The following is a 10,949-nucleotide window of genomic DNA, read 5'->3' on the forward strand; positions in this document are numbered from 1 at the left end:
GTATTCTAGCTCTTTAATGTGTATTAACCTAACATGGTCTCCATAACAGAGATCTTTTCACTGTTTCTGTGCCAAACAAATGACTCACAGAGATTCAAATTATATCATCATCAGATAGTTAAACATCATTAAAAACATTACATTAAGCTCAAAAAAGGAGCTTCAAAGAAGTTATTAGTGGATTAAATCTACCTACTGTTGGGATATTACAATCCATCTACTGTTAATATATTAAAATGTCAATACAGACTCAATGTGAGCTCAAAAATGTTTGTACACTGAATAAAAATACTGGATAGACTTAAATGAATTAACTTGCTACACCTAAATGATATTGTTGTTTTTTTTACTTTTGTTATACTGAAAACTGTTTAAAAAATTGCAATATTTCGCATGAATTTAAATGTATTATCTTTACATTTCTAAAGATGTTTTGAGACATTATTTTAATAAATATATCTGTTTAATAAATCTGTTTTGTTCAAATGCACCAACATATTACCAATAATAACTGATAAATTGACAAAAATATTCATTTTCAAAATGGGATGTACTCATATATGCTGAGCATGTATATATATATAGTAGAATCCTAAAGTAAAATCCTATTTTGGAGAAAGAAAACAACTGATGAAACACAGACAGTCATGAAATGGCCTAAACAGGGTCCAGACCTGAATATTATAGAGGCTGTATGAGATCGGCTGGGCAGAAAAAGAAAGATATGACACTCTAAACCTAAAGAAGAACTATGGAAAGTGCTAAAATAAGCCTAATATAAAACAGCACATTATTTCAGAAAATGTCATGATATAAGAACAAAACAGTGCAAAGGGAAGCCACATTAAACATAGACTTTAGCTTGAAGAGGCAATGTTGTGCTGTTGTCGTCTTTTTTCAGTTGGTTTTTAATAAGGAGACTAATTGATTATATATTGTGCAAATGTCTTAGGCCAACAAAGCTGGTTTAGCCCTTAGAACATTTGCACAGTACTATACATACATCCTAAAATCACCCCTGGCTTCACTCCATATTAAAAGCGAATATGCTGTGACTGCAATCGAAAGTGTTTTTTTTTTGACCACACAAACACAGCAGATTTAATAGAAAGCCTCCATACAGTACAGTATCTGTGCTTAAAGTTCAGCACTAGTCAATATATAGTGCATATATAGCAGCCCTGGATTATTCAGCAACTGCAGGGCATGTGTCAACTCAAAGCCACAACCTGCACAGCTTCCTGTATATTGTATATATATATATATATATATACACACAGTGTAAAAAAAATTATATATTTTTAGTGTAGATTAGAGTCAAGTCCGTAAAATTGCAAAAAAATAAAAAAAAATAAAAAAACGTACTGGAAGTTTAATAGCTGATTTCTGTACCATAATTTTTTTAACAATTATAAAATGTCAATAAAAGTCTCTTCTTCTGATCCGCTAATTGTAGTAAAAATGCTATTTGGAGAAATAAAACAACTGGTAAAACACAGTCATGAAATGGCCTAAACAGGGTCCAGACCTGAATATTATAGAGGCTGTTTGAGATCACCAGGACAAAAAAGAAAGATATGACACTAAAAATATTCATTTTCAAAATGGGATGTACTCATATATGCTGAGCATGTATATATATATATATAGTAGAATCGTAAAGCAAAATCCTATTTTGGAGAAGGAAAACAACTGATGAAACACAGACAGTCATGAAATGGCCTAAACAGGGTCAAGACCTGAATATTATAGAGGCTGTATGAGATTGGCTGGGCAGAAAAAGAGAGATATGACACTCTAAACCTAAAGAAGAACTATGGAAAGTGCAAAAACAAGCTTGATATTACACAGCACATTATCTCAGATAATGTCAGGACAATTACAGTGCCAAGGGAAGCCACATTAAACAAAGACTTTAGCTTGAAGAGTAAATGTTGTGCTCTTGTTTTGTTTTTTTGTACATATTTCCTATATGTTCTGTTTGTTTTTAATAGAGACTGATTGAATATATTTTGTGCAATAGTCTTAGACCAAAAAAGCTGGTATAGTGATTAGGAATTTTGCACAGTACTATACATACATCCTAGAATCACCCCTGGCTTGCAGTCACTCCATATTAAAAGCGAATATGCTGTGACTGCAATCGAAAGTGTTTTTTTTTTTACCACACAAACACAGCAGATTTAATAGAAAGCCTCCCTACAGTAAAGTATCTGTGCTTAAAGTTTAGCACTAGTCAATATATAGTGCACATATATCAGCCCTGGATTATTTAGCAACTGCAGGGCATGTGTCAACTCAAAGCCACAACCTGCACAGCTTCCTGTATATTGTATGCATATATATATATATATATTTATATATATATATATATATATATATATACACAGTGTTAAAAAATTACTATATTTTTTAGTGTAGATTAGAATCAAGTCTGTAAAATTGCAAAAAAATAAATAAATAAAAAAACGTACTGGAAGTTTAATAGCTGATTTCTGTACCGTAATTTTTTAAGCAATTATAAAATCTCAATAAAAGTCTCTTCCTCTGATCCGCTAATTGTAGTAAAAATGCTATTTGGAGAAATAAAACAACTGGTAAAACACAGTCATGAAATGGCCTAAACAGGGTCCAGACCTGAATATTATAGAGGCTGTTTGAGATCCCCAGGACAAAAAAGAAAGATATGACACTAAAAATATTCATTTTCAAAATGGGATGTACTCATATATGCTGAGCATGTTTATATATATAGTAGAATCGTAAAGTAAAATCCTATTTTGGAGAAGGAAAACAACTGATGAAACACAGACAGTCATGAAATGGCCTAAACAGGGTCAAGACCTGAATATTATAGAGGCTGTATGAGATCGGCTGGGCAGAAAAAGAGAGATATGACACTCTAAACCTAAAGTAGAACTATGGAAAGTGCAAAAACAAGCTTGATATTACACAGCACATTATCTCAGATAATGTCAGGACAATTACAGTACCAAGGGAAGTCACATTAAACAAAGACTTTAGCTTGAAGAGTAAATGTTGTGCTCTTGTTTTGTTTTTTTGTACATATTTCCTATATGTTCTGTTTGTTTTTAATAGAGACTGATTGAATACATTTTGTGCAATAGTCTTAGACCAAAAAAGCTGGTATAGTGATTAGGAATTTTGCAATGTACTGTACATACATCCTAGAATCACCCCTACCTTGCATTCGCTCCACTTTGAAAGCGAATAAGTTGTGACCGCAATCACAAGTGTTTTTTTTGACCGCACAAACACAGCAGATTTAATGGAAGTCTCCCTACAGTACAATATGTGTGCTTAAAGTTCAGCACTAGTGAAGTAGTTAAAGCAGATCTGGAATATTCAGCAACTGCAGGGCGTGTGTCAACTCAAAGCCACAACCTGCACAGCTTCCTGCTGGTGTAAAACCCAACGAAGCGCTTGCTATCGTTAGCCACACTAATCACGAAAGCGAAAAGTACAGCGATCGCAAACCACACGACCACAGCAGCTCAGCACCTGACCAATGAAAAACGCAGCTTTTGTTTATGGCGCGTGTCAGAATCTCGTGCTCACACACCTTAACGTGCGTCCCCGTTAAATAAAGCGACTGCTCTGTGGCCTTCAATACAACCAAGCCCAGAAATCATAATTAGTCAGTGGGGGTTACACCCTGAAACAGGTTCACTAATTTACTCATGACTGTTGAACGGACGAGTACACCAGCACACCAGTACAGGCCTGTTAGCATCAATAACTCAATCATCAATATATATGATGGTCATTTGGATGTGACAACTCAATGTGAACTCCCACGTTAACACGTTATTGTTCCACTTTCTCATGAGTCCTGATTAGCATTAACTGGAAGAGCCGGAAATTATTGAGTCATTTGAGTCAACTAAGCAGAGTTGCTAAAACAAATGCAAAAAATGATTGTCTTACCTTAAGTTTTTGTTATTAATAGTCCAAATATCTGTAACACTTTAGAATAATGCAGTGTAATAAACTATTTCTAGATTTTACTTTAAGAAAGTGAGTAAACCTGCTGATTTTAAGTTATTATGTAAATTGTGTTTGTTCATAATTATACAAAAATTAAGCTAAGTTGACTTAACAATTCCAAGTTACAAAGTTTAAGTCCAAGTTTATTCACTTTTTTAAGTAAAGCCTACTTGTCCTTTTTTGAAGTAAACGCTTTTTACAGTGTAGTCCATTAGCACGCCTGTAGAGGTGAATGGGGTGGTTCTTTTGTCTCAAAAAGGGGATCTTTTTGCAGCTATTCACCTCATTTACTATTTAATTATGATATTTAAATACTGCATTTTAGTGACATTTTCTGCACATATTTTAGCTGGATTAGCTTGTTGGGCGGCCATCATAATTAATTAGAATAAAGAAATATGAATAAATACTTATTTTCAATAATACAAATTTATAATATCATGTATATATCACCAGTTGCTGCTCGCATCAAATTCAAAGCTCTGATGTTTGCTTACAAAGCGACCTCTGGCTTTGCTCCTTCTTATCTGCTCTCACTTCTGCAGATGTATGTGCCCTCCAGAAACTTGCGTTCTGTGAATGAACGTCGCCTCGTGGTTCCATCCCTAAGAGGGAAGAAATCACTTTCCCGAACTCTCACATTCAATCTGCCCAGTTGGTGGAATGAACTCCCTAACTACATCAGAACAGCAGAGTCACTTGCTGTCTTCAAGAAACGACTAAAAACTCAACTATTTAGTCTCCACTTTCCTTCCTAATCTGTAACTGCCTCTCTGGCTATACCACTAATTGTACTCTCTCAAAAAAAAAAAAAAAAGAAACACATTACTAATGCTTTGCTTCTTAGACTTTACACACCTGAAACTTGTCTATAGCACTTATTCACTGTTGCTCTTACAGTTGTGTAAATTGCTTCCTTCTCCTCATTTGTAAGTCGCTTTGGATAAAAGCGTCTGCTAAATGACTAGATGTAAATGTAAAATGTATCATTAGAAAAAGAAATAAAAATCTGTTACATTTTTTATTTAAAAACTGTGGTCTTTTGTCATTTATTAGGCAAATAACAAACCGGCCAGCACATTCGACTTTCCGCAGCCATTTGAATATTAAAAAAATTAAAACATGATAATAATGTAATGCTTCACAATTTTTCTAGCCTCTTTTGTAAAAAGAAAGAACATTTGAAAACTCATGGATGACAACACTAGCCAAAATAGCATTTAAATCAATTTTAATATGGATCATTTCTGGTGCTTCACACCTTTTTATTGCTCATATTTTGTTTCAAGAATAAGCTGCAAGATTTATAATAAAAACAATACGGTAGCGAAAGATGACTTCTCTTTGTCAGATTGAATGTTTTCTTGCACAGCTAGATATTGGACTTGTGAAAAATATTTGTTAGCATTGGCCAAAACGGATTAGCTGAAGTCACACCGAAGCAACACCCAACAGAAGATTCTGCTTGGTCTAAAAACCTTTTACGATGGATTATTTTCATTATTTAAGATGGGATAGGAGTCAAAATAGGACAAATGAACTCATGTATGGGACAAATTCTGGACCTTTGTCAGTGAGGGGTCGGTTTTTCAAACCACCCAAACTCCCCCTGGCTACAGGCCAGATTAATAATGTATTAACTAACATTAACTAAGTATGAATAATCTTGTAAAGTATTTATAAATCATAGTTTAACATTAATTAATTCATTATTAAAATACAAAAGTTGTGCTTGTTAAGATTAGTTAAAGCACACCGAGTTAACACAAACTAATTTTATTTAACTTTAACGTGAACGAAGATGAATATTTACAGAAATAAATATCTTACTAATTGTTTGTTCATGTTAGTAAACACATTAACTGACCATTATTCTAAAGTGGCATCCAAACATCTAAAAAAATACCTTTTAAATCTTCCAAAAAGTCACTTTTTAATAACTTTTAAACATTATTGGAAGAAAGACAGATGTCCCATAATGCAATTCAAAATCAGAAATAAATGGAGGAAAAAACATGAATGTCAAAATATGAAAAACAATTCATTTATCTTCACTGCAAACCAAAAAATATTCTTATTTAGAGTTGTCTTGTTTTTAGTTCAAATATATAAAAAAAAGTAATCAAGAAGCATGTTCTTGGCAATTAAATATTATTGTGTGGTTTTCTTTTCGGCTTAGTCCCTTTATTAATCAGGGGTCGCCACAGCGGAATTAACCGCAAACTTACCCAGCATATGTTTTACACAGCGGATGCCCTACCAGCCGCAACCCAGTCCTGTAAAACACCCATACACTCTCACATTCACACACACACATACACTACGGCCAATTTAGTTTCTCCAATTCCCCTATAGCGCATGTGTTTGGACTGTGGGGGAACCCGAGCACCCAGAGGAAACCCACACCAATAAGGGACAGAACATGCAAACTCCACACAGAAATGCCAACTGACCCATCTGGGAATTGAACCAGTGACCTTCTTGCTGTGAGGCCTCAGTGCCAACCACTGAGTGGCCATGCTGCCCCATTATTATTATTATTATTATTAATCTTTTTTTTAGACAAGTAAAACATGACTGTCTTGTTTTGAAGTGAAATCATTGTTAAGTTTTTACAGTTTTTAAGCTAGCATCAATAACTCAATCATCAATATGATGGTCATTTGGATGTGACAACTCAATGTGAACTCCCACTTTGACACGTTATTGTTCCACTTTCTCATGATTCCTGATTAGCATTAACTGGAAAAGCCAGAAATGAGTCACTGGAGCAACAACCAAGGAGAGTTAAATGTGTACACTGCAATTTTTCTGACTTAGAGTCTTGTTTTTAGTCCAAATATTTAATATTCCATTTAAATTTAGCATTTTCTCAGTAAAAAAAATATTGTCTTATTCTCAGTAAAAATTTTAATGTAAAGTTATGTGAGTTAAAAACTTCAGATAAGCAAAATAATTTATATAATTATATTAGTCATCTAATTACATTAATCAATATTAGTCAGTCAGTAAAAGAATAGAGATAAAATGGCAGCACTGTACAAGTCTCACCTGATAAAATATATAATGTAACAAATAATCTTTGTTTGGAATGTTTATTAAATATTTTTAATTAGAAATACAATCGTTTATTGCTTTAATTTTAGTTCACATTGCATTAAAAAACTAAAAGTTGATGAAAAAAATCCAAACATTTTTAAAAAAAACTATATAAATCATTTAAACTAGTTTTAAAAATTAAAAGTAGAATGGATTTTAAATAATGCAAAATATTATTAAATAAATTAATGATATCATTTTATTTTAACTAACAATTCACCATTTATTTATACAATTTAATTATTAACTCCCTATTATTAAAATTAGTGACCTCAAGTTGAATCGAATTTAGGTTCTGCAGGATAATAATCCAAAGCACAGCAGCAAATCCACTTCTAAATGGCTGAAGAACAACAAAATGAAAACTTTGGAGAGGTCTAGTCAAAGTCCTGACCTGAACCCAATTGAGATGCTGTGGTATGACCCTAAAAAGGTGGTTCATGCTCAAAAACCCCTTCATTGTGGCTGAATTACAACAATTCTGCAAAGATGAGTGGGCCAATATTCCTCCACAGCACTGAAACACACTCATCGCAAGTTATTGCAAAGGCTTGAATGCAATTGTTGCTGCTAAGAATGGCCCAAGCAGTTATTAAGCTTAGGGGGGAAAACTTTTTCACACAGGGTAGTTCATTTAAAAAAAACTGTATTATGTGCTTACTTGTGTTATCTCTAACTAATATTTAAATTAGTTTAATGATCTGAAACAATAAAGTGTGACAAACATGCACAAAAAAAAAGAAAAGAAATCAGACCACTTTCACACCACTGTATATTCGGAATCTATTTGTCAAGAAAGGTAAATTGTTTTGACATTTATCTTTAGATCAATTGGGATTTTTTTATGTTTTTTATCAAACCAGCTCAAACCAGTACGCATTTTACTGCTGGTCATTTCCAGAACGCTGCATCCCGTATAAAAATGAAACATCCTTTAAATGACACACACTACAGTCAGATGAACCGGTTGAAGCCGCTTCACCTCTATCAGCGTTTGTAACCACACTTTTCCAGTCAGTAGCTCTTGACCTGTGTAACCTTACAGACGGGATGCTCAGGAAACAGTCTGAAGCCTAAAAGGCCCCATGAGACTTTATGACGATTGATAATAGAGGAAAAACGCAACAGAGAAACAAGGCAGCTCTTAAACCTTTGGCCTTTTGGTCACTTAACCAACAGTGATACTTTATAGAGCTCAAGTGGAAAAAAAAAGTTATATTGCAATTTTTCTATTGTGATACTACAACCCCAAATCAGAAAAATTTGGGACAGTATGGCAAGCGCAAATAAAAAAAGAAAGTAGTGATTTCCACATTTTACTTTACATTTTCCACAAGTAGTGATTTTTTCCACATTTACTTTTACTTGAATTTCATTAAATTGCATTATTTTACATTAAAAATGGAATCAGTTTACTGTAAATTATACATTTTTATCAACATTATTAAGATTAGTGACCTGAAGCTGAAGCGAATTTGGGTTCTGCAGCAGGATAACAATCTAAAGCACAGCAGCAAATTCACTGCTGAATGCCTGAAAAATAACAAACTGAAGACTTTGGAGTGGCCTAGTCAAAGTCCCGACCTGAATCCAATTGAGATGCTGTGGCATGATCTTAAAAAGTCAGTTCATGCTCGAAAACACTACAATGTGGCTAAATTACAACAATTCTTCAAACATAACTGGGTCTAAATTTTTCCACAGCACTGTAAAATTATCGCGTAATAACATTTTTCAAGTTATCGAAAACGTTTAATTGCAGTTGTTGCTGATATGAGTGGCCCAAGCTATTATTAAGCATAGGGGGCGAATACTTTTTCACACAGGGCTATGTATTTTTGTATTTTGTTTTCCCTTAATTGTAACAGTTCAATAATAAAGTTAAGAACTATTAGTAACAAAAACAAGTCACCCGATCACACTTTTTTGCATTATTTTACATCAATAATAGATTCAGTTTACTGTAAATTATACATTTGTAATAATATTATTGCGATTAGTGACCTGAAGCTGAAGCGAATTTGGGTTCTGCAGCAGGATAATAATCCAAAGCACAGCAGCAAATCCACTGCTGAATGCCTGAAAAATAACAAAATGAAGACTTTGGAGTGGCCTAGTCAAAGTCCTGACCTGAATCCAATTGAGATGCTGTGGCATGATCTTAAAAAGGTGGTTCATGCTTGAAAAAAATACAATGTGGCTGAATAACAACAATTCTGCAAACATGACTGGGTCAAAATTCCTTCACACCACTGTAAAGTTATCGTTAATAATGGATTGTTTACAGTAAATTATACATTTGGTGTATATAATTCTAGTTTAACGAAAACAAACTGCTTAAAACGTACACACAATTCTGGATTGAGTCTTCTGTTCTGCAACCATAATAAGCAACAAGTTATCTTCTGTGATTTGTGAATAAAAAGAAATGATCACCTTGTTCAGGAATCTGATTTCAATGTGAGAATGATTGTGCGTATACCTGTGGTTTGATCATTTTCCATTTGTTGTGTGTTTGAATCACAGGAGTAAATGATTGTGTGTCATTTTCCAAAAGAAGCGGAAAAGAGTGACAGCAGTTGCTCAAGAGGATGATATAATAATATCAGTTCATGCAAAGGTCAAAAGGTCACAAGTTTCTTGAGAAAATATGTACACACATAGACATTTATGTGAAGCAGACAGAGATAACGCAATTTCATTTTTATTCAATCTCAATAATAATTTTAAAACCTTTAATTTTTATTACAATTTTATTGTTATTTAAATATGATTTATGTTTTATTAATATTTTCACATCTTATTTTTATTATTATACATTTTAACATTTTTATTTGTTTTAAATTTAGTTTTATTAAAATAACTGCATTTCAGTTTTAATAAATTTTTATGGGGCAGCATGGTGGCTCAGTGGTTATCACTGCCGCCTCACAGCAAGAAGGTCGCTGGTTCGAGCCCCAGCTGGGCCAGTTGGCATTTCTGTGTTTACATGTTCTCCCCGTGTTGGCGTGGGTTTCCTCCGAGTGCTCTGGTTTCCCTCACAGTCCACACACATGTGCTATAATTGAATTGAATAAACTAAATTGGCCGTAGTGTATGAGAGTGAGTGAGTGAGTGAGTGAGTGTGTGTGTGTGTGTGTGTGTGTGTGTATATGCGAGAGTGTATGGGTGTTTCCCAGTACGAGTTGCAGCTGAAAGGGCATCCACTACGTAAAACATATGCTGGATAAGTTGGCGGTTCATTCCGCTGTGGCGACCCCTGATGAATAAAGGGACTAAGCTGAAGGAAAATGAATGAAATCATTTTTTATTTTTATATTTTTACTTTTTATGTTATATTTATTATTATACTTTGCTTTATTTGTTGTTTTAATTTCGCTATCTTAAAATACGTACATTTCCAATTAATTTTTTTTATCAAAATAACATTTATGTAATGTTAATTTAATTCAAAAATCATTTTAATTAACATTGAATACATTCATTTATTTTCTTTTCGGCTTAGTCCCTTTATTAATCCACCAAATTATCCAGCATATGTTTTATGCAGCGGATGCCTATCTAGCTGCAACCCATCACTGGGAAACACCCATACACACTCATTCCCACACATACACTTCGGACAATTTAGTTAGTCCAGTTCACATATAGCGCATGTCTTTTGGACTTGTAGGGGAAACTGGAGCAGGGGAGAACATGCAAACTCCACATGATGCCAACTATCCCAGCCTAGTCTCGAACCAGCGACCTTCTTGCTGTGAGACGAAAGCGCTACCCACTGTGCCACCCTGCCGCCCACATTAAATTTATTTTAATTACAATTTTATTATATTTATTTAATT

Source organism: Danio aesculapii, chromosome 2 (assembly GCF_903798145.1).
Source record: "Danio aesculapii chromosome 2, fDanAes4.1, whole genome shotgun sequence".
NCBI lineage: Eukaryota > Metazoa > Chordata > Actinopteri > Cypriniformes > Danionidae > Danio > Danio aesculapii.